This window comes from Oryx dammah, unplaced genomic scaffold (assembly GCF_014754425.2).
Source record: "Oryx dammah isolate SB20612 unplaced genomic scaffold, SCBI_Odam_1.1 HiC_scaffold_21, whole genome shotgun sequence".
NCBI lineage: Eukaryota > Metazoa > Chordata > Mammalia > Artiodactyla > Bovidae > Oryx > Oryx dammah.
This window is the reverse complement of record NW_024070205.1, coordinates 68495155-68501637: the sequence shown is the minus strand read 5'-3', so window position 1 is coordinate 68501637 and position 6483 is coordinate 68495155. Positions and strand designations below refer to the sequence as shown.

General features: G+C 45.1%; 1 pseudogene; it reads left to right on the top strand.

The window, feature by feature from the left end:
• The first annotated feature begins 2127 nt into the window (after positions 1-2127).
• Positions 2128-5824, top strand: LOC120879865 (annotated as a pseudogene).
• Positions 5825-6483: the final 659 nt, after the last annotated feature.

Here is a 6483-nt window from a genome sequence, read left to right as displayed (position 1 = left end):
ATTGCAGCACACCAGGCTTCCCTGTCCATCACCAACTCCCAATCCTTACTCAAATTCATGTCCATCGAGTCGGTGATACCATCCAACCATCTCATCCTCTGTCATCCCCTTCTCCTGCCTTCAATCCTTCCCAGCATCAGAGTCCTTTCCAATCCCCTTAGTAATGAATCCTCTTACTAATAATTAACAAAGCCCCTAGCCTCTTACCCTGGTGGCTCAGATGGTAAAGCGTCTGTCTACAATGCGGGAGACCCGGGCTCAATCCCTGGGTTGGGAAGATCCCCGGGAGAAGGAAATGGCAATCCACTCCAGTACTATTGCCTGGAAAATCCCATGGACAGAGGAGCCTGGAAGGCTACAGTCCATGGGGTCGCAAAGAGTCGGACACGACTGAGCAACTTCACTTCACTTCACTAGCCTCTTACATCTTTTTCTTTTACTGCCCATTTTTTCCAGACCCTATGCAGTTCTTTTCTTATGTACATGTGTGTTGGGGCCAATTTTTCATATGACAGCATTAACACAGGCTAGACATCTACTATCACTCAGAATTCAGAAGCAAAGTAAGTTCTCTCACACTGTTTCCTAAGGACATGTTTCTGCCCTCTACAATGCAATCCCCCCCTCAAAAAAGCCTGTAACCAGCTACTAGATATGTTTTCTATTCTAACCTGAAATTTTTATTCTGTAAGTCTCTACCCAACCTGCCTCTGCAAAGAGAAATTTCCCAGTCAAGCCCAACCTCAAGGCTGATTCTCCATGGGAGAGAAGCAGGAAACCTATGTGACTCCTTAAGCACATGCTGCAGCCTAAGATTTCATCACTCAAAAACAATCCATGGTACATACAAGGGTGGTTCAAACATTTCAAACATGTATGCAATGGTTCTTTCATAAACTGGTCCCCAGTTAGACAGTTTGGAGAGGCATTTTAAAGGCTCCTCAGAAGATTCCAGCAACATCAAGCACTAGTCAAGCTACAGCAGTAGCCAGCTTGGCAAATCATCCTTATTGAGCATTCCCTCCTTCTTTATTTCACACCCGTCATCTTGCCTTCTGGCTCCTGCAATTAGTCTCCAAATAAACTACTTGCCTTTTCAAACTGTTCATGGGGTTCTCACAGCAAGAATACTGGAGTGGTTTGCCATTCCCTCTTCCAGTGGACCATGTTTTGTCAGAACTCTTCACTCACTATCACTGTCCATCTTGGGTGGCCCTGCACCACATGGCTCAGAGCTTCACTGAGTTACACAATCCCCTTCACCATGACAAGGCTGTGATCCATGAAGGGGAAAAGGCCTTGATGCTGGGAAAGATTGAAGCCAAAAGGAGAAGGTGGCAGAGGATGAGATAGTTACAGAGCATCACCAACACTAAAAAGAATTTGAGCAAACTCTGGGAGATGGTGAACAACAGGGAAGCCTGGTGTGCTGTAGTTCACGGGGTCAAAAAGAGTCAGAGACGACTTAGTGACTGAACAACAACAAAACTACTTGTATGCAAGACTTGTCTTAGCCTCTGCCTTCAGAGGAAACCAGGCTAAGACATCCTCTTTCATTCAAAGGTTTTTGTTAGAGGGAAAGGTTAAGTTATTCAACTGTTAAGTTATTTTAAACATAATTTGAAATGTATAACTAATTCCAAATATATTATGGGGAAAATGCACATTTTACACTTATTTGTACCTTAAAACATAAAACTTTTAAAAAGACTCACACTTTCAAGTAGTATAGGAAAGCCATCTCAGAACCCAGTTACTACAGTAGATGAAGAATAGGTCCCCAGCTGCAAAAACTTATGCTGGTGCCCTCAGTGTCTATGAGCCAGCTTTCAAAGACCTGTCTGAATTTCACTGCCTGAGGGCTTTTCCCTGAAGCTACTGAGTCTCTCTAAGCACACAGTAGGCCAGAAGTTCTTGGAACCAACCCCCTAAAACTACCCATGACTGATGGAAGTGAGCATCTAATACTCAGCTCCCTAGAGAAAGGTAGAAAGAGGGACAGAGAGAGGCGGGGAACATGTGGAAGGGAATAGGTACATAGAGATGAAAGACACAGAAAGTTAGAGGTATTACTACGGACTGTAGAGTACCCCCTACCCAGTTCATATGTTGAAGCCTTAAGCACCAATGCGACAATATTTAGAGATGGAGCCTTTGGGAGGTAAGTAGGTTTAGATCATGTCATGACGATGGGGGCCTCATGATGGGATTAGTGACCTTATAAGGACAGACACCACACAGTTTGCTTCCTCAGTATGCTCTCTGTATGTAAGGACTCAGGGAGAAAGCAGCCACCTGCAAGCCAGGAATAAGACCCTCACTGGGGAAATGAGCTGTCCAGCACCTTGACCTTGGATTTCCCAGTCTCCAAAATTAGAAGCAATATGTCTTATGTTACTATTAATGCATATATGTGGAATGTAGGAAAATGATATAGATGATCTTTTTTCAGAGCAGGAATAGAGATGCAGATGTAGAGAATAGACATGTGGACATGGGGTGGTGGGAAGGACAGACTGGGAGAAGAGGACTCACACATACACACTACTATGTGTAGAACAGATAGCTAGTGGGAAGATGCTATATAGCACAGGGAGTTCAGCTCCACGCTCTGTGATGGCCTAGATGAGTAGGAAGGGAACAGAAACTAACACAATGTTGTAAAGCAAATATATCCTAATAAGAAAGAAAGAAAGAAAAAATACTCAGTGTTTAAAACACCCAATCTGTGGTATTTTTGTCATGGTGAATTTCACTCACCTGAGCTGACTAATACAGACGTGCGGCAGATATATACTCCTCATCCCTGAAGTGGGCAATCTCTGAGGTGTATATTTCACACCATTTCCCAGGTCTCCCCTGGGACTATGTGTCAGTGGACATTGGTAGTAATTAATTTGATAATGAACTTCCTATTGGCTGTCTTTCTTTCTCCGTCTCTCTTCCCATTTCCTTTCTTGTGTTTCCTACATTTCTCAAATAATTATTTTACTCTAGAAAGCTGTCTCAAAATCTGTTTCTATGGGCACCCAAATGGAAACAATCTTATTGGTATAAAAATCTACAAAGCTCTGCCCTGGGTCATATCCAGTGAGAACAATACTATAAAGCGGGTTCAGTGCTTTTACACACTAGTGTTCAACCGGATTAAATGAGATCCAAAAATGAGAAATCAGAGCTTAATTCCCAAGAGGATCTGTGAGAAAAAAGTCAGTATGCATGTCTATTCTGAAAATAGTTGTGCCTCAGTGCCTGCATGGCTTAGGGCTAAATTGGGATAGAGTTTTTTGGTTTTTCTTTTTTAGATTTTTTTTTAAGACTTTGGTGGTAAATTTCATTCACACTCCTAACAAACTGCTTGCTTCAAAATAGTTTCACCAAAGGAAAGTGAACTGTGTTTTCTTCACTGCAGAGCAAATGGAGAAGAGTTAGATTGATTTCAACTACCTTCTCAAGCTTTTCATCATAGTCTCTTCAAATGTCAAACCGCTGCCTGAAGTACATATTTTTAACATTCCAATATCACAGCATGTTACTTAGGACCTCAGCCCTCACCTTTCCCCACGGACATCCTATTTTTATGAAAGATAAAATTGAATCAAGGAATTTGCCTGAGGTAACGAGGTAAGGGAAGGGCACCCGGCATAGGTTTGTTGCTGTTGTTCAGTCACTAAGTCATATCTGCCTCTGCGACCTCATAAACTGCAGCAGACCAGGCTTCCCTGTCCTTCACTATCTCTTGGAGTTTGCTCAAATTCATGTCCATTGAGTCCATGCTGCCATCCAACCATCTCATCCTCTGCCACACCCTCCTCCTCCTGCCCTCAATCTTTCCCAGCATCAGGGTCTTTTCTAATGAGTCGGCTCTTTGCATCAGGTGGCCAAAGTATTGGAGCTTCAGCTTCAGAATCAGTTCTTCCAATGAATATTCAGGGTTGATTTGAAATATAAAGTCTCCTCTTTGGTATTTGTCATATTAAACTTGGTGTTGAGGAGTTTCTTCTCATTGCCAGTGTGCAGACAAGATTATTGTCTAAAAGCTTTTTCATTGTTTATCCTAGCTTTCCTCAGATTCTAAGTGTGAAGAACCCAGAGGCAGCCAGAATGAGTGAAAGATGCAACAGCGTGGACCTCCAGAAAGATCTAATCTAAATCCAGTGTTTTAAGATGAAATTAGATGATGGGATGAGATGGGAAAATAAGAAGTTACCATTACTCATTGGAGAGAAGGGACTATTCTATGGCTGCTCTCAGTAAATCTCTAGGAAAAATATTTCCTGGGCACTTTCACTGTGTTTCTTTGAGAAGGGAAAGGCTACCCACTCCAGTATTCTGGCCTAGAGAATTCCATGGACTATAGAGTACATGGGGTCACAAAGAGTCAGACATAACTGAGCAACTTTCACTTCACTTCACTTCATTGTGCTAATTACTGTACTAGTTCCCAAGAAATTAATAATTTAAAATGTATACTTCCTCAAGAAGCTGAGAAGCTATTGTAAAAGCAAACAAAGTACATCCCATATTTCACTATAGTTTATAAATATAATTGCCAAGCTCTTCACTGGGGTTCCAAAAGCTCAAGAAGCAACCTCTCAATGAGCTGGGGGATTCAAGCATATGGCATATATTTTTCCCCACCACAACTTAACAGAAAAAGCTACTCCTCCACCCCCAATCCCTTCCAAATTCATAGCAATCTAAGGAGATACTTTTTTCAATCTCTATCAATGTAGTTGATAATTACAATGTATACAATGGGATTGAAATAGAACATTTGATAAAAGAAAACAGTATCAAACCGTATAACTCCCTTGCCCCCTTCCAGATATTCTTACCTTTACGTGTAAAACGTGATTCATCTATCCTTGTTGTTGTTGATGAGTTGCTAAGTCATGTCCCATCTCCAACCTGAAGAACTACACTACACCAGGCCTCCCGGTCCTTCACTGTCTCCTGGAGCTTGCTCAAATGCACGTCCATTGAGTCAATAATGCCATCCAAACATCTCATCCTCCGTCACCACCTTCTTTTCCTGCCTTCAATCTTCACCAGCATCAAGGTCTTGTCTGATGAGTCAGCCCTTCGCATCAGGTGGCCAAAGTATGGGAGATTCCCTTTAGAATTGACTGGTTTGATTCAAGATGGCAGTCTGGCACGGTCTGAGGGTGGTCACGACTGTTACTGTGGACGCTGTGGCAGGCCGGTGAGGGCCCGGTTCCACAAAACCCAAGATCCCGCCTGGGCCTAGAAGCGAGGGCTTACACCCAGAGCGATGGCCTGCACTTGCTCATGGCGCTCTGTGATCTGCTCGGCATTTTCTCTACGACCAACCTGGACCAAATCAAGGCGGCCTAACCACCAGCAGAGCTTCCTTTCCCACCCGGACAACTCGGGAAGCACTGAGTCTGCCGAGCACTTCCGCGCATCTCCCAGGCTCACAGGGTGCCAGGCAGTACCACCTTGCATCAGAAGTATGCCCGCGGCCTGCCAAGTGATGAAGACCTACACGACCCGGGCGTCCAGCCTTCCAAGACTCCAGCCGCTGACCCGAAGGCGTGCCCCACACAGGTCCACCAAGCTCTGCAGCCCACGGCCACAGTCAGGCTCTGCTGGAAACCAACCACACCACGTTCGACTTGGACGCCTTCTTGCGGGCGCGCTGCCGTGAGCGGCTGGAATGCAAATGGCTGCTGAGGGCCCGCCGGGAGGTCTTCTGCAAGATGCTGGAAAACCAGGCCAAGAAGGGCTTATCCTGAGATGAGACGTGGCTTTCGTCCTCGTTCTGCGCCTAGTCTTCCTCATCATGAGCTCTTGTTTTTAATCGGTGAGTGGAGGGCAGGGGAGCAGCCCCCAGCCAACAACCCTCCCCCCAAGAAAATGGCCTTGCCTGTCATCTTGAACCCTTTACCTCCCATTGTCTACCTCTGTTGGGGGGTCCGAAGAAACTGCCCTCTTCCCCTCCTCTTCCCCACCTGGCCAGCTTAACCATTGACCTGCACATCCCTGCCCCCACCCCTGTCCAGAAAAGGCTTTTTGATGCTCAAAAAAACAGGCCCCTAAATGAAGAGTCCTGAAAGCCCGAGAGTGAGGGGTTTCCTGGAGGCCCTGGGGTGCCCTCTTCCGAATTTTGTCAACTTCTGGAATACTTGCTCTGGCTTTTCTTGTAAGGCTCCGAGCAAGATTCATCTGCTCCTGCCCCATATGTGTAGCATGGGGCTCCCGTGTAACCCTGAAACATGTAATGGGACCAATTGTGGCTGCCAAACGAAAAAAATATGGGATCGTTCGAAACTTGTCTTTATGTGAGTTTCCCAAGCCACAGGTGAGACCAAGGTAGGGTAAGGATGTGATCCATGGGAACCTGGCCATTCTTGGGTGGTTAGATCCCACTTCTCCTTCTGTTGGTGGCCTGTGTGAGTGGGAAAGAAAGTAAGGTTATGAACCTTCCTGTTCCCATGCTTGTCGAATGTATGACCTGGG